Source organism: Crocuta crocuta, unplaced genomic scaffold, assembly GCF_008692635.1.
Source record: "Crocuta crocuta isolate KB4526 unplaced genomic scaffold, BGI_CrCroc_1.0 scaffold343, whole genome shotgun sequence".
NCBI classification, from domain to species: Eukaryota; Metazoa; Chordata; class Mammalia; order Carnivora; family Hyaenidae; genus Crocuta; species Crocuta crocuta.
The window spans coordinates 5,243,683-5,262,241 of NW_027532679.1; the positions used below are offsets into that span (position 1 = coordinate 5,243,683).

Genomic DNA, 18,559 nt, shown 5'->3' on the forward strand with positions numbered 1-18,559 from the left:
TAAGTATATATATTTGAGTAAATATGCAAGACTTAGTTAGACATATCAGATATCACAGAAAAAGGCAAATGACAAAGTGGATAAAATGTTTAACAAATATGACAAAAGGTAGATCTTCCTATCTGAACCTCTAGTAAATGATTACCACATAAAACGCATCAAAATTCAGAATTTCATGTATGCTATGAAAGAATTCAAATGGATTAGTATCAGTTTTTAAATGTTCATACTCACTAAAAGACATTAAAAAATTTTTTAGAAGCTTTGTGATACATCTTTGTTGAGAATTTTTAAAAATACAGCAGGCGAGGGGTGTCTGGGTGGCTCAGTTGGTTAAGTGTCCAACTCTTGATTTGAGCTCAGGCCATGATCTCATGATTTGTAGAATCGAGCCCTGAGTTAGGCTCTGTGCTGACAGTGTGGAACCTGCTTGGGATTCTTTCTCTCTGCTCCTCCCCGACTCGTGCACTTTCTCAAAATAAATAAAAATTTAAAAAATCTATATGCAACATGCGAGTGCTCGCTTCGGCAGCACATATACTAAAATAGGACTGATACAGAGAAGGTTAGAATGGCCCTGTGCAAAGATAACACGTACAAGTATAACATGCAAGGTTGACAAATATATGGTGTTGTTGGGACTATAATACTATCTTACTAAAAGATATAACCAAAAATTTAATATATCATTTGATCTAATTATTCCACTTCTGAGATTTCATTTTATTTTATTTTTTAATTAAAAAAACTTTTGGGGGGCACCTGGGTGGCTCAGTCGGTTAAGCATCTGACTTCGGCTCAGATCATGATCTCACAGTTCATGGGTTTGGGCCCCATACCTGGCTCTGTGCTGACACACCTGGAGGCTGCTTCGGATTCTGTGTCTCCCTCTCTCTCTCTGCCCCTCCCCTGCTCATGCTCTGTCTCTCTCTGTCTCTCCACCCAGGCACCCTGTTAATTTTTTTAAGCTTATTTATTTTGAGAGAGAGACAGAGCACGAGTTGGGAGGAGCAGAGCGGGAGACAGGGAATCCCAAGCAGGCTCCAAGCTGTCAGCACAGAGCCTGAAACAAGGCTTGAACTCATGAACTGTGAGATCATGACCTGAGCTTAAACCAAGAGTTGGATGCTCACTGACTGAGCCGCCCAGGCACCCTTTCTAGAAATTTATTAAAAAAAAAAAAAAAAAAAAAGGCAGATGAGTATAAAGATTTATTTATGGGGGGTTTCATGACAGTGCTTTTTTTACTGTAGTGAATTATGAAAACAGGCACTGGTTAAATAATAAATCATGATTAGAATACGACTGGTTAAACATACATGCAAAAGATACTGAAGAATATAAAAGTATTAACTGTGTAATCAGAGTGGTAGGATTATAGGAAATTGTATTTTACTTTTATTCTAGGATATCTGGGGCTGCCTGGGTGGCTCAGTCGCTTAAGTGTCTGACTTCGGCTCAGGTCACGATCTCACAGTTTGTGGGTTCGAGCCCCACATCAGGCTCTGTGCTGACAGCTCAGAGCCTGGAGCCTGCTTCGGATTCTGTGTCTCCCTCTCTCTCTGCCCCTCCCCCATTCATGCTATGCTTCTCTCTGTCTCAATAATAAATAAACATTAAAAAAATTATTCTAGGATATCTGTATTTCTAAGTTTTCTACAAGAAACATGCATTACTCTTTTGATCAGAAAAAAAGTAAATGTTGTTTTAAAAAAATCACATGATAAACTTACTAGAGTGGACTTCCATTGAATAACAACTCACAGGGGTGCCTGGTGGCTCAGTTGGTTAAGTTTCTGACTTCGGCTTAGATAATGATCTTGCAGTTTGAGAGTTTGAGCCCTGCGTCAAGCTTTGTGCTAACAGCTCAGAGCCTGGAGCCTGCTTCAGATTCTATGCCTCCCTCTCTCTCTGTTCCTCTCTAGCTCAAACTCTCTCTCCATCTCTCTCAAAAATAAATAAATATTAAAAACAAAACAACTCGCAGTATTGTTTTGCTTTTTGTTGTTGTTGCTGTTCTTTATTTTTTTTAAGTTTCTTTATTTATTTTGAGGGGGGAAGGGGCAGAGAGAGGGAAAGAGAGACTTCCAAGGAAGCTCCACACTGTTAGCCCCTCAATGTGGGGCTTGATCTCAAGAAAAGTGAGATCATGACCTGAGTCAAAAGCAAGAATTGAACACTTAACCAACTGAGCCACCCAGGTGCCTCTGTGCTTTATTTTTCATAGCAGTATTATAATATCTCTACACAGGGTACATGAAGGGCCTTTATTATTCACTAATTTGGAGTTCCTCTTTTCCTAAACTTCCGCTCTCGGTTGTCAGGAGTTCTTTTTTTTTTTAATTAATTAATTAATTTGAGAGAGAGAAAGCAAGAAAGAGAGAAAAGAGAGAGAGTGCATATATGTGTGCATGGGGGAGAGGGGAGAGAGAGAGAGACAGAGAGAGACAGAGAGAGAGAGAGAGAGAGATCTCCAGCAAGCTCCACACTCTGTCCATGCAGAGACTGACAAAAGACTCAAACTCACAAACCGTGAAATCATGACCTGAGCCAAAATCAAGAGTCAGACATTTAACTGACTGAGCTACCCAGACACCCCTCAGTTATCAGGAGTTCTGACAAGTGAGAGAGAGGCAGAAAGCTGGCTTTTCTCCAGGAATGATTTTCAGAAGATTCTAAAAATCAGTCATAGTCTGCAATCCTTTGTATATCATTTCAGAGACTCTTGTTTTCCTAGTACCTCTGAAGAATAAAAATACATTGCACTGATAGGTTCAGTGGTGAGTCGCTGTCCACAGGTAGAAATGATGTCAGTGCCCTTAGCAGCTTCCTCTGGGGCCAGCAGGGAAACAGCGCAACTGAGTTCCCTTTCCTACCTGCTATACGCCACCCACGCCAAGAAGTATTCATTTGTTCACTCATTCATTCATTCAACACCAAACCTTTATCAAGTGCTTACTCTGAACCACTGAACCCCCTCTTACCCCCAATTTCTGAAGCTCACAGGCTGGAACCAAAGATTTAGGGCAAGACCATCCTACCTACCTACAACTTGCCCATGTATAAAATAAGGGCAAAAAACCTCTCTGACCTTTCCAATGGTCCTCAGAGGACAAATCAATCTAATATCATCACATGCTCACTTTAACTTTCCTTTCTTTCTCTCTGTTTTCATATGATACAAGGTGTCATATTACAAATATACATGGTGAAATGTATGTGTTCTCACCCTGGTACCAAGCCTTGTTCTTTTCCCTAAGTATAACCTGCATTTAATAAAATAGATATTTATGCTTTTTTCCTCTCACATAGATGGTAGCATATGGTACACATTCCACCTCACCTTGTTATTTCCTTTTGGTTTCATGGCCATGGCTGCAGAGCTGCAGAATTAGCCCATGTCCCAGGGAATGGGTCCATCATGAGATATGTAACCAGTCTTCTTCTGCTGGACATTTAGGTTGTTTCCAGCCTTTGCTGTCATAGCCACCCTGCCCCGCAGCGGCAGAGTCAGTGATATAAATTTTTCAAGCACTCTGATTTCAGAGGAAGATGAGGCATGCACTTTGAGTAAGTAGTGTTTGCTTTGGGTCTTAATGGTTTTCATTGCTCCATTTAGACCCAAATCATGAAGGCTGGCTCTGTTTATGGGAACAGAAGGAAGACATCTGGGCCATAAACCTTGAGACATAAGCTTTGTTTACCACTTTGGTCTTGAACCAGAAACCAAGCCAATGCCTTCAAACTATTTCTAGCTGTGTGCTCTACATACTCAGAAGGACATTGGCCAAATCCTTCATGATCCTTAACTAGAAATCCTTGAGATACAACTCTACAGATTAGATCTGAGAAGCAGGCAGGAAGACTAAAAAGGCAGCATTTTGCAAACTGAACTGAAAACCTAGGACATTTGTAAAGCTGGCCCATATTCCATTTTTTAATTAAAAAAGAAAGGTAGAAGATCAAAAAGTAAAAAATAACATCTCCCGCTCACTGGAGGCCAGTTCATGGGTGTGTGATCTGTGCAGTTGCATAGGCCCATGCTCAGAATGAATGGCCTTGTGCTTGGTTTAATGCTCTACCATCACCACTTGAAAGTTTTCAGAATTTTATTTTTGAAGCTGTGTTTGTAAATGAAGTCTGAGGGGACAGCGGAGCATGCACATGAGCTGAGGAGACTACTGTTCCTCGCCACCCTTTGCATCTGATGTTATCCATATCCCAGGAGCACAGAATTCCATTGCTTCTTGGCCTTTTGGCTAAGATCAAGAGCAGGAGCACAGAATTCCAGTGAACCTTCAAGGCATGGGGGTTCCTGGAGACAACCCTGAGGGGCCATGCTTTCTACCTGAAAAACACAGAAAGAAGGCATATCCATTTTCCAGGGCTGCTGTAACAAAGTGCGCAAAATGGGTGGCTTAAAACAACAGAAATTTATTCTCTCTAGTTCTAGAGACAAGACGTGTGAAATCAAGGTGTCATCATAGCCATGCTCCCTCTGAGATGCTGGGTAGAATCCCTCCTTCCTTGCCTCGCTTCTGGAGGTGGCCATCGATCCTTGGAGTCCCTTGTCCTGCAAGCTGCATAACTGCATTCTCAGCCTCCACCTTCACAGTTTTCTTAAAAGGAGACCGGTCAGTGATACAGGGCTGAGGGCCCACCCTACTCCAGTATGGCTTCATCTTAACTACATCTGGAATGACCCTATTTTCAAATAAGGTCACATTCTGACATACTGAGTGTTGAAGGCTCACAATTCAACCTATAAAAGAAGGCAATGAATGAACATTTAAGAAGTATGAATGAACAAGGAACTCTCTCAAATCCTTACTGGTGTTGCTTCCTTGTACTAGGCAACCACATTTCATGACACCAAAGGAAAGGAAGCGATGGGGCAACCCATTGTTCCTTTTCCTTTCTGCCCTTCCTTACTCATCAATAAGCCAAAGGTAGAGATTGATAAGATGGGCATGTATCAAGAAGTTCATTGCAGCATTACTCTCAATAGCCAAGATATGAAAACAACCTGAGTGTTTGCGGATGGATGAATGGACAAAGAAATTGTAGTATGGGGAGTGCCTGGGTGGCTCAGTTGGTTAAGCATCTGACTCTTAAAAAAAATTTTTTTTTTATATTTAATTATTTTTGAGAGACAGAGAGAGACAGAGCATGCGCAGGGGAGGGACAGAGAGAGAGAGAGGGAGACACAGAATCTGAAGCAGGCTCCAGGCTCTGAGCTGTCAGCACAGAGTCCGATGTGGGGCTCAAACTCAGAAACAAGGGATCGTGATCTGAGCCATAGTTGGATGCTTAACCAACTGAGCCAACCAGGAGCCCCAGCTCCTGACTCTTGATATTAGCTCAGGTTTTGATCTCAGGGTGGTGACTTCAAGCCCTGCGTTATGCTCCATGCTGGGTGCAAAGCCTACTTAAAAAAGAAAAGAAAAGAAGAGAAGCACCTGGGTGGCTCAGCTGGTTAAGCATCTGACTCTTGATTTTGGCTCAGGTCATGATCTCACAGTTTGTGAGCTCAAGCCCTGCACTGTGCTCTGTCCTGATAGGGCAGAGCCTGCATGACATTCTGTCTTCCCTCTTTCTCTGCCCCTCCCCCCTTGCTCTCTATCTCTCTCTCTCAAAATAAAAATAAACACTGTCTCTGTCTCTCTCCAGATAAATAAATTTTAAAAAACTTAAAAATTAGAAAAAGAAGTGAAATAAGAGCCGTTAACCATCTGTGGCATTTCTACTGTTATTGTATGAACTAAATACATATGTACATATGTGCTACGAAACATGAATTGTATAATTTCAGGGATCCTTCAGATGAGTTAATACTCATTATTTCATCAAAAAGTGATATTGCACGATATAAAGATGAACAGTAAAACTCATTCTAATATTTAATGTATTTGTTTATTTAGAAAATTAAGTAGCAACTAAGAAACCCATGACAAGTTGAGAGACGGCAGAAGAAAAGAAAAACCTTTATATTTTACCACTTTTAACAGCACATTTCCCTGCCTTTTGAACAGTGGGCCCCTATTTTCATTTTGCACAGGGCCCTGCAAATTGTGTAGCTGGCCCAGCTCCCACCTGTGTCCCCTCTGGAATCTATCCCAGAGGAAACCTGCTGCTACGGTCTGAATGTTTGTGTCCCCCTCAAATTCATATGTTGAAATCTTAACACCCAACAGTGATGGCATTAAGAAGTGGGGTCACTGGGGTGATTAGGTCATGTTGGTGGAGCCCCATGAGTGGGATTTGTGCTTGATGAGACAGACCCAGGGAGATCCCTAGCCCCTTCCACCATGTGAAGACATAGCGAGAAGGTGCTGGCTATGAACCAGGACAAGGGCCCTCAACAGAACAAGACCATACTGGTGCCATCTTCATCTTAGTGTTCCCAGCCTCCAGAACTTGTGAGGAATAAATTCCTGTTGCTTGTGGGGCGCCTGGGTGGCTTAGTCGGTTAAGCGTCCGACTTTCGCTTAGGTCATGATCTCGCGGTTCGTGGGTTCGAGCCCCGCGTCGGGCTCTGTGCTGACTGCCAGCTCAGAGCCTGGAGCCTGTTTCAGTCTGTCACTCCCCCTCTCTCTGACCCTCCCCTGCTCACACTGTCTCTCTCTCTCTCCTAGAAATAAATAAAAAACATTTAAAAAAAAAATTCCTGTTGCTTGTAAGTGGCTCGCCTGTGCTATTTTGTTAAAGCATCCCATTTAGGTTTCCTCCCTGAAATATTCTATGCCATATCACTCTTCATCTGAACTCGCCCCTCTCCCTCATGGGCAACACTTGGCGGGAAGTTTTCCCTGTTTCTCCCCAACGTGACTATTTACCCTCACACAGTGTGGGCTGCTTGAGGACAGGAAGCACAGTGCCTGATTTAAAGGAGGTGCTCAATACAGGTTTAGTGATTTAATTTATAAATGAGGGGCATATAGACAGCAGATGAACAGGGCTTGAAGGAATCACCCGACTCAGATCTCAGTTTGGTAAGAAGTTACTGTCCCCATTTTTCATATGAAACTGAGAGAGCTGTGTGACTATGGGCATGTAGGCTCTTTGAGCCTTATTGTTCCTATTAGTAAAAAGGAGGAACTATTATTTCCCTAAAACTGCTGTGACATGGGGCACCTGTTGGCTCAGTCGGTTAAGACTTTGACTCTTGGTTTTGGCTCAGGTCACGTTCTCACAGTTTGTGAGACTGAGCCCCATGTCGGGCTTTGCGCTGACAGCTTGGAGCCTGCTTGGGATTCTCTCTCTCTCTCTCTCTCTCTCTCCTCCCCCCCCTGCTCTTTCTATGTCCCTCCCCCACTCTCTCTCTCTCGAAATAAATAATATAAACTTAAAAAAACTGTTGTGACTGAAAAGAAGAAACATTCAGGGAAGTACAAACTGCTTGTTAATGTTTCCCATTCAGAATAACAACCAACAGGCTAGAATCTTCCTAGGATGTTGCTCTTTAGAGCCTGAAGCAAGCACTGTGTAAACTCACTGTGGGGACTTGGTGAGCAGCCTTCTTTCCACAGGCCTCAGTTTCTTCTATCAAAGGAGGGGATGGAATGAGATTGTGGGGGCACACAGAACCCGGGGCTTAATGAGATCCAGAAGACAACGTTTAAGTGAGAGAGGCTTGCCGAGGAGAAGAAAAACCTCACAGCATTCTTGGTCTACACCCCACTGCACCTACACTTTGGAAGAGATACAGGGATAAGGAAGTATTTCTCTCTGTGAGGGCCAAGGGCGAGGTGCCAGGGAGGTGCAGGGGAGCCGGATAGAGTGGTAGGACAGCTGTGAAATGAGAGGCTGTGGCATGTCCAAAGCGAGAAGCCCTTCCCACACCCTCTGATTGTCCCAGCTCCAGAATTTGGGCCTATTATTGCTAGACTATTGATTTTTTTAAAATATAGTTTATTTAATTTTGAGGCAGAGAGAGACAGAGCATGAGTGAGGGAGAGGCACAAAATCTGAAACAGACCCCAGGCTCTGAGCTGTCAGCACAGAACCCAATGCAGGGCTCGAACCCACGAACTACAAGATCATGACCTGAGCCGAAGTCAGATGCTTAACTGGCTGAGCCACCCAGGTGCCCCAACTGTTAGATTTTTCAAAAGAAAGAAAAAATTGAGATATTACTTAATTTTTAAAACACTGGCTTAAAAAAATGTGCTGTGTGGACACACCCGGCATCAGCCCTAGTTTGTGCACTCTGGGATAGGTGTGTGGTAAGGGGTCTCCCAGACTGACTAGGAGTCTGTGGAGAACAATGGAGCAAGACCCTAAGAACAAGCCAGTCTCCAGGACGAGGAAATAAAAGCAGCCATTAACTTCAAAGCCCCTGAGCCTGCCAGGCCCCCCTCCTCTGACAGACAATGAACAGGAAGGAAACTGAGATCGGACAGTAAAAAGCAACCAGACAAGCTTGTTGGGGCCTGCAGGTGGGGCCTTCAGATGGGAAGGTCCTGACTGCCAGCAACGGGATGCCAGTAGGTCACCTTCTGTGAGGTGCTTCCAAAGCTTACAGGTGTGTAGAGACCTGAGGTGAAGGGCCAAGAGTTATGATAGCAGCCACCCATCTGGTGGGCGTCAGGCCAGGGGATAGGAGAGCGGGCTGGGCAATCTTCTATTTAAAAACGTTTTTGATTACACAAGTATCACTCTCCTCCTAAGCGTAATTAAAATATTATTAAGATCCTGAATAACCCCACCCTCCTACCAGCACCAGGCAGACAATACAGTGGTATTCTTCGTCCAGTGGGGGGCACGCAGACAGTGGGGGTCAAGGACAGCCAGATCAGAAGCTCCTGGTAGCATTGGTGGAGGAGACAAGAAGGGGCCAGATTCCAAGCATACTTCGAAGTTAAGCCTACTAGGCGGCCCTGTTGCGAGACCAGATGTGGGATATGTCTTAGGGGCATCAGGAAGACCTCCAAGATTTTCATTCTGAGCACCTGAAGACCGAAAGTGCTCATTTACTCATACAAAGTGCTCATTTACTCATACAAAGATCTTAATCTTTTCACCAGGGATGTTTCTGATATTTTGCCCTCCTCTCACCCTAGCCTCCCAGTGTTTAAGGCTGGCTTGTGAGTGACACCACCTCAGACCTCAGTCTTAGCCTCACTTCTTTCCAGTTGCTGCTCTCGGCCAGTTACTTAATCCCAAGTTCCTTATCGGCAAAACGGGGATAACAGCTCCTCCTTTATGGAGTTATATGAAGACCAAATGATACACTGTCTGGTGAGTACAGGACACTGAATAGGTATGAGGCAAAATTATATCATCATTAAGTTGTAATCATATGTATGTATAATTTTGGGACCTGCTCCTTCTAAGCCCAAAATTATCTTATTAGGATTTTTCACAAGATACCTTAAAAATATCTTTCAGGGGTGCCTGTGTAGCTCAGTTGGTTAAGCGTCCGAAATTGGCTCAGGTCATGATCTTACAGTTTGTGAGTTCGAGCCCTGCATCTGACTCTCTGCTGTTAGTGCAGGGCCCACTTGGGATCATCTGTCCCTCTCTCTCTGCCCCTCCCCACTCACACTCTCCCTGTCTCTCTTTCTGTCTCAAAAATAAATAAATGTTTTAAAAATATATCTTTCAAAAATACTTGTATTGGCTACATGATATGTTATCATATAGATAAATCATTATTTATTTAACCAGTCTTTTATTGTTGGATATTTTAAATTGTGACTAAGAGCTATTGGTAACTTTTGCATTGCTTCTGGTTTTTCTCTGTGTATTATAAACAACACTGAGGTAAAAATCCTAAAAACAGGGACACCTCGGTGGCTCAGTCAGTGAAGCATCTGACTCTTGATCTCAGCTCAGTTCTTGATCTCTGGGTCATGAGTTCAAGCCCCACAGTGGGCTCCACGCTGGGTGTGAAGCCTACTTAAAATTTTTTATAAAAACATACTTTCTTTATGCTTCTCCAATTATATCTTGAGGATATATTCTTAGAGATGAAATTGCTGTGACAAAGAGTATGAACCATTGTATGGTTTCTGAAATAGATTATAAATTAACTTCCAGAAAGTTTCTACCAAGACACATTACTGTCAATACAATGTTAGAAAGTGACTGTTTCCCTGGCCCTTCACCAAAACTGAGCTACCATTAATCAAACAAAACAAAGAAAGAAGAGTATATTAGATTTTACCCCCAAATTGATTATGAAATGGAATACAATGTTTTAGTTCACTTTTCTCTGCTCTCCAATGAGATTGGAATTTAAAAATGTGATTATTTGTCATTTGTATTTTTTTAAGTTTAAAAAATTCTTTTAATGTTTGTTTTTATTTTTCAGAGGGACAGAGCACAGGCTCTGTGCTGTCTGTATAGAGGCCTGACGTGGGGCTCTAACCCATGAACTGTGAGATCATGACCTGGCCAAAGTCCGAAACTCAACCAACTGAGCCACCTAGGCGCCCCTGTCATTTGTATTTTATTTTTTCTACAAACTGTCTTTTATCCCTCTTTCTGTTGGCATACTTGAGTTTTGCTAAAGGAGGAGTTATCTGTGTATTAAAGCTAACAAGAATTGGTCTGTTGAATTTGTTGCAAATATTCCTTCTGCTTCCTTTAGATTTTATCCTGGGTTTTTATAACTTATAGGACATATATAGTCAAACCTCTTTTCCCTTCCTGAGAGATATGATTCCAAAATGCTTTGGAATACCTGCTCAAATGCACCTGGGAACCCAGGTGCAAGCCAACCTCTGCACCTAGCAGATGTATGACCTAGCTTGATGTATGACCATCAGCAGGTGACATCTCTTAGGTCTTAGCTTCCCTATCTGTCAATGGGGGCTAGACATGTTTAGACCTCTGAGCTCACTTCCAGCTCTGGAATTCTATGATTCTAGATTTAGAGCTAGAAATTAGGTTGGGAGCTCAGAGCTCATTGCAAGAAACCTTTACTGCCTATTACAGCAGTTGCTGTCTTAGCTTGGGCTGCTCTAACACATTACCATTGACTCAGTGACTCAGACATCAGACATTTGTTTCTCACAGTTCTGGAGGCTGGAAGTTTGAGGTCAAAGTACCAGCATGGTCAGGTTCTTAAAGAGGGTCCTCTTCCTAGTTTTTAGACAGCTGCTTTTTTTTTATATCCTCACCTGGCAGAAAGAGAATGCTCTGGTCCTTTAATCCTCTCATAGAGCACCAGTTCCACCATGGGGCTTCATCTCTATGACCTAATTCAAACCCAATTACTTCCCCAAGGTCTCACATCCAAAAGGCATCACGTTGGAGACTGGGAATTTAACATATGATTGGGGGGGCAGATACAAACATTCAGTTTACAGCAGTGTCTTAATTGGCTTCCATTTTTTTAAAAATATTTTTATTTATTTCTAGGAGAGAGAGAGACAGCGTGAACAGGGGAGGGTCAGAGAGAGAGGGAGATACAGACTCCGGAATAGGCTCCAGGCTCTGAGCTGGCAGTCAGCACAGAGCCCGACGCGGGTCTCGAACCCACGAACCGCGAGATCATGACCCAAGCGAAAGTCAGACGCTCAACCAACTAAGCCACCCAGGCGCCCCAATTGGCTTCCATTTTTGGTCCCTCCAAGCTCCAATCTTAAACGGACACTGCTGATGTCAACCTTCCCAGAAGGCAGTTGTGAGCACTACTCAAGGTCTACAGACTGGACTCCCACCTCTTTGGCAGGCCTTCATCTCTTGCCTGCTCTCCAGCCTTGTTGCCTACTGCTCTCTTGTCAAAACAAATATTTGTGGTTCTCCAAATATTTTTGCTCATACCATTGCCTTTGCTGGGAATGCTCCCACAGTATAAATTTTGCATGGAAAAATATTACCTAACTTTTAAACCCCGGTTAAGCACCACCTCCTCCTTCAAGTCTTTAGCAACCATTTCCTGGCCCAAAGGAAATTTTCTCTCTTTTGAATTACAGTATTTTCACATACCACATGTGTTATGATTGTTGATATTAGGTCTTATTTCCTGAACAGAAGTACACAAACGTTCGAGGCAATACGGCAAGTCATTAAATTAGTGAGTGCACACTGGCAGCCTATATGATATTTTTAGAATTGAGAAATGTCACATAAATTCCCAATTCCATTTCTCCTGAAAAATCAGATTTGAATTACGGTTTTACAAGACAGGGTTCAGGAAACGATGGCCCAAGGTCCAAATCTGGCCCATCACTTGTTTTTGTAAATAAAGTTTTATTGGAACACAGCCACACCCATTTGCTTATGTATTCTCTGTGGTTATTTTTGTGCTACAATGGCAGAGGTAGGTAGCTGCCACAGAGATTGTCAAGAGTTGCATGCTCTACAGACTGAGCCAGCCAGGCACCCATTCCCCCCTTTTATTTTAAGGCAGGATTCTTAGTATGTATGTATGTATGTATGTATTTAAAGTAAGCTCTAGGCCCCACCGGTTGTACCCCATTATCTGCATTTTCAGGTAAGAAAAGTAAAAGCCAGTCTTGCCAGGCTCTCAAAGCCTATTTACCACTGGGTCTTTTACACAAAAGGTTTGCTGAGCCCTACTGTAAAGCACCAAATGTGGGCCCCCACAGAGGCTCCCTTTAAATGGAGCATGCTTCTCCAGTTTCTGCCAGGAAACCCCTACCCACTCGTAGATCAAACCTGGCCAGTGCAATTATTTCTCTTACTTTCCAAGGACTTTGAATCATTTGCATTTTCCATTCCTATTTATCCTCTAAATCACACCCTAACACAACATGAAAGCCATATAAACAAGGCAATCTGTAAAACGTACCTAAAACCATTATACTGCCAATACTAAATTTGATGATTGAGACTAATAATGTTCTTCGGTAACTAGAGCTACTGATGAAGTAAGTTCTTGCAGTTCAAACCTTAAGGTCTGCAGTCAGATTTCCCTGGGTTGATATTCCAGCTGTACTGCCAGTGAACTGGGTGACCCCATTACACAAGACTGGCCTTTACTTTTCTTACCTGAAAATGCAGATAATGGGGTACACCGGTGAGGCCTAGAACTTACTTTAAATACATACGTATATACATACATACAAAGAATCCTGCCTTAAAAAAAGGGGGGTGGGGACAGGTGCCTGTCTGGCTCAGTCTGTAGAACATGCGACTCTTGATATTAGTATTATAGGTTCAAGCCCCATGTTGGGTATAGAGCTTACTTAAAAAAATATTAAAAACATTCAGATAACAATAGTAACTACCCCTGGATTCAAGAAAGGAGGAATTAAATTCCTTCCACTAGTATTTACAAATACCAACTCTCTGGCACTGTGCTGGGCACTTGGTATCCAAGGGTGACCAGAGAGGACACTCTCCAATCCACTCTAGAGGGAGACATGGGTCAGGCAGCAGACACCAGAGCCCATGGTACCACCCACCTCTGCATTTAGCCACAGATGTGTTGGGAAGTGCTGACTGGCCTCTGGCTCCCAGACACTTCTCCAAAGCAGCCAAGCGGCCAGAACTAGCTTGGCCCTCAGGTGAGCCCAATCTGGAAGTCAAGGAATTAATGCCCCAAATGCAGCCTTCAACCAATGGGGGGGGGAGGGGCAGTGGATAAAGGCTTCCATCCGCACTTCAAATTTTTTTTTTTAATGTTTTATTTATTTCTAGGAGAGAGAGAGAGAGCGTGAGCAGGGGAGGGTCAGAGAGAGAGGGAGTCACAGACTGAAACAGGCTCCAGGCTCTGAGCTGGCAGTCAGCACAGAGCCCGACGCGGGGCTCGAACCCCACGAACCGCGAGATCATGACCTAAGCGAAAGTCGGACGCTTAACCGACTAAGCCACCCAGGCGCCCCCCATCCGCACTTCAGCAGAACAACACTGTGAGGTGTTCTGCAAGCTTCCCAGAGGTACAGGTGGGATACTGTCCCTCCCCCACAGTAGTAAGGCTAACCCTCTTAGCTGACTTTGTACCTTCCTGTCTCACTCTTCCCATATCCCTGTGCTCACTTAGGCAGCACGTGCACTCAGCCTGCATCCTCACCCCCACTTCTGGTAACGTCTTGCAAATAACCTATCCACAGCCAAATTCTTGTCTCTGTCTCTGCTTTCAGGGAAATTCAAAGTAGAACAGACACTGAAGAAGAAGAAAGAAAAAGTACAAAAGGGTAGTGAGTGCCATGTGGAGAATTAAAATAGGCATGAGCTAAGTAATCAGAGGCCACATGACACTGGGCCATGGAAATCCTCAGCTGAGACCTGGGGACAAGAAGAATCCAGCCATGCACTGTCTAGGGGAAAGAATAATCTAGAATGGAGGGAACAGCTGATGCAGAGGCCCAAAGTAGGAACGCGCTTGGCATGTTAAAGAAGAAAAAGGTGAGTGAAGTAGGAATTTAATGGGTGAGGAAATGAGGTGGAGAGGAGGCCAGGTGGTGAGGGGCATCGTAATCCAGGAACATCATTCTAAATGCCATGGAGAAGAGGTCATGGGAGGATTTTAAGCAGAGGAGTGACATGGATTGATCTGCAGTTTTGTGAGAGAGTAGGTTGGTGGAGAGGGAGTGAAAACAGGATGCCCAGCCATGATGGTGGCTTGGACTAGTGTAGTAATAATGGGGAGATGGCAAACACAAATAGGGCCTACTGTTTGCCAGACATTCTTCTAGCAACCCTCTATATATAACTCAATGTTCACAAAATCCTAGGAAGATGGGTACGATTCTTAGCCCCATTTTACAGATACAAAAACTGAGACACAGAAAGGTTGAGTGATTTGCCTAAGGTCACCCAGGCAGGAGATTTGAACTAAAACCATCTGGTTCCACAGACATACTCTGCCTCACTAGTGCCCACTGAGGGATCGGATGTAGGGAAGGAGGAAGCTTGAAGCAAAGCAGGCCCCCGTTGCAGGCGTTTTGGTAGAACTGTCAGTCTCTCCAGCCTCAGGCCACCACTGCTGATGAAGAAGGGGCCGCTGACCTCTCTGTGCTCCAGGCAAGACCCATCCATCCCTGTTCCCACCACTCATAGCCTCACCACTGCCATCACAGTCTGCCTTGCGAGCATGTTGGGGACTTGAGCCCTCTTCAGCCCAGGCCTCTCCTCCCTCCCCCAGACTCAGATCCTCATGCTCCCCCATCCTCTCCCCGTCTCCCACAGGGACCCCACCAAGTCATAGGCAAAGCCTCCCACATCCTCAGACTTAGTGTCCCCTTCACCTCTGGCTGTCATTTCTGGTCTGGACATTCAAATCACTTCCAGGGCTTGAAAACACACCAGAGTCCAGGCACCTCACCAGACAGATTAAAATCTTTGACGGTGGGGTCCAGACACTGGTATGGTCTTCCGGTTCCCCAGTTATTTATTTATTTTTATTAAAAACTTCTTTTAATGCTTATTTTTGAGAGAGAGAGAGAGAGCACAAGTAGGGGAGGGGCAGAGAGAGGGAGACACGGAATCTGAAGCAGGCTCCAGGCTCCCAGCTGTCAGCACAGAGCCTGACATGGAGCTTAAACTTATGAACTGTGAGATCATGACTTGAGCCAAAGTCAGATGTTTAACTGACTGAGCCACCCAGGCATCCCTCCAGTTTTTTATTTTTGAGACAGAGAGAGCGGTGGAGGGGCAGAGAGGGAGGGACAGAGGATCTGAAGCTCACTCTGCACGCTCAGTGCAGAGCCCAATGTGGGGCTCGAACTCAGGAACCATGAGATCATGATCTGAGCCGAAGTTGGACGTTTCACCCACTGAACCACCCAGGCGCCCCTCTCCAGCTATTTCTAATTTGTGCCTCCAGGACCAGGACACAGACCCCGGCTCTGCCCAGGGCTCACATTCCCTCTCAAGTGGTGGTGCTGCCATTCCTGCCTCTTCTCCATGGGCCTGGAGGTGGGGGGCTCCTCCTCCGTCCCCTCCGTCACTGCCAGACCTTTCTCCACTGTTGTTCCTGTAAAACCTTCTGGCTGTGAACCTCCTGTCATGGGAGTGCAGCTCTCATCACTTCTATTCGGTCACCTCCTGGCCAGCAGGTCACCACCTCATTGCTTGAGGATTTTAGCTCCTAGTTTCCTGTCACTCTCTCTAACCAGGTTCTGTTTTATGTCTTGGTGTTTTCAATACCCAACAGACACATGTACTTTCCAAGATGCTCATTCCGTGACATTCTGTCTTCCAATCACCCTGTCTTCCACCCTCCCTTGCTCCCCCCTTGCTATAATCTCAGCTTCTAGTTCACTCCCTCTAGGACTCAGCCGCCAGTGATCCTTGAAGGCCTGGATCCTGCCCCCTCTCCACTGACTCACATCCTCTCTTCCCACCTTGTCCACATTCAGCTCCAAGCTCAATCTGTCAAACCACTCCATTGCATCCACCCTTAACCCCATTCTTTCTTATGATTTGTAGCATCTGCTTGGCTTAATTTCAACCCAGGTTAAACCTGCCTGCCTGTTCTGTGCCAGCCCCAGTGCAGCTGAGCGTGACTGGACAAGAACACAGCCATGCTCGTGGCCTTCAGTGAAGCCACCATCATTAAGCCCAAGTGAGCGCTCCATTCTGCCGGGTTAGCCCACTGTAGTATCGGCTGGTGGTTCTCAAAGGTGGTTCCTGAACTGGCGGCATCAGCGTTACTTGGGACCTTGTCAGAAATGCAGTTCTCAGGACCCATCCCAGACCGACTGAATCAGAAACCTGGGGGGGATGGGGGGGCAGTGCCAGGCAGCGGTAGGCATTAGCAGCCGTCCGGGTGAGTCTGATGTGCGTGCTCAGGTTGAAGAGTCAATGCTCTAGTCTGTCTCCTCTCCCACCCTCCTCTTCTTCCTGCAAAGGTGTGATACTTCCTCTCCCACCTCACATGCAGTTTGCTTCCTTATTCACTAAGAACCAGAAGAAATCAGAGGAACTTCCACAGCACACCTGTGCCCCTCTTACTGCACACGGGTCCCCACACCCTGCCTGCTCTCCCTTAGGAAGGATGTACAGGCCATCTGGGCTCCTGAGTTTCTGCCCTGCTTCAAGCCACCACCAATGCTTGGCTGGATTTTGGCAAAAGTTTCTTTTTTAAAAAATTTATATTTTAGGGGCGCCTGGGTGGCTTAGTCGGTTAAGCGTCCGACTTTNAATAAAAAATAAAAAATAAAAAATTTATATTTTAAATTTACATCCAAGTTCATAAGCATATAGTGAACAATGATTTCAGGGATAGATTCCTTAATGCCCCTCACCCATTTAGCCCATTCCCCCTCTCACAACCCCTCCAGTAACCCTCTGTTTGTTCTCCATATTTAAGAGTCTGTTATGTTTTGTTCCCCTCCCTGTTTTTGTATTATTTTTGCTTCCCTTCCCTTATGTTCATCTGTTTTGTATCTTAAAGTCCTCATATGAGTGAAGTCATATGATATTTGTCTTTCTCTGACTAATTTCACTTAGCATAATACCCTCTAGTTCCATCCATGTAGTTGCAAATGGCAAGATTCCATTCTTTTTGATTGGGTAATACACCATTGTATATAAATACTACATCTTCTTTATCTGTTCATCCCTCAATGGACATTTGGGCTCTTTCCATACTTTGGCTATCGTCGATAGTGCTGCTGTAAACATTGGGGTGCATGTGCCCCTTTGAAACAGCACACCTGTATCCCTTGGATAAATACCTAGTAGCGCAATTGCTGGGCCATAGGGTAGTTCTGTTTTTAATGTTTTGAGGAACCTCCATACTATTCTCCAGAGTGGCTGCACCAGTTGGCATTCCCACTAGCGGTGCAAAAGAGATCCTTTTTATCTACATCCTCACCAACATCTGTTGTTGCCTGAGTTGTTAATGTTAGCCATTCTGACAAGTGTGAGGTGGTATCTCATTGTGGTTTTGATTTGTGTTTCCCTGATCAGTTCTTGTCCCACCACTTTGCCCTCCACACAGCAGCCAGAATCTTCTCATCAAAGTGCAATTCACATCTCTCCTTTGCCCCAAACCCTTCAGTGGCTCCCTATCTCTCTCAGAGTAGAGAGGCCAAGTTCTACCTACAGGGCTCTACATGCTCTGCCCACCCCTCTGCTTCTCCCTTTGACCTCATCTCCTGCCATGATGCCCCCTCCCTCCACCGGCTACCACCACACCAGCCTCCCTGTTTTCCTCAGACATTCTGCATATACTCCCATCTCAGGGTCTTTGCACTTGCTGTTCCTGTTACCAGATATCCGGTCAGCTTTCCATATCTTTCAAGTCAGTACTCAAGGTCACCCTCCAGAGAACCTTTCTTGGCCATCTACTATAGTTTTAATTCTTAATTACTGACACTTCAGTCTCTCTCCACTGCTTTATTTTTTCTCCCAATATTTAGCACTAATAGACTATATATTTGACTTTTCAACTTGTCTACTCTGTGTCTGAGGACAGGACATTTTACTCTTTTGTGCCCACCTGAATGTTTGGCATAGAAAGGGAACTAATACCACCAGTCTCTGACTATTCCCTTCCTGTTTTCTCTTTACCTAAAATTTGGCTCCTGTCTGAGAATGTTCTCCCATTGTAGCTTCCTTAGGTTGGGTTTGTATTCTGTTCCATCCCCCTGTACCAAGGGGTCTGAAGGGGAAGTGGCAGGTGACCTCCTGTGCC

General features: G+C 44.6%; 1 non-coding gene across 1 annotated transcript; it reads left to right on the forward strand.

Annotated features, from left to right (window-relative positions):
* Nucleotides 1-516: 516 nt before the first annotated feature.
* Nucleotides 517-628, forward strand: LOC144245420 (U6 spliceosomal RNA). The gene has a single exon (XR_013339258.1). It is a non-coding gene; the product is annotated as a U6 spliceosomal RNA (small nuclear RNA).
* The last annotated feature ends 17,931 nt before the right edge of the window (nucleotides 629-18,559 follow it).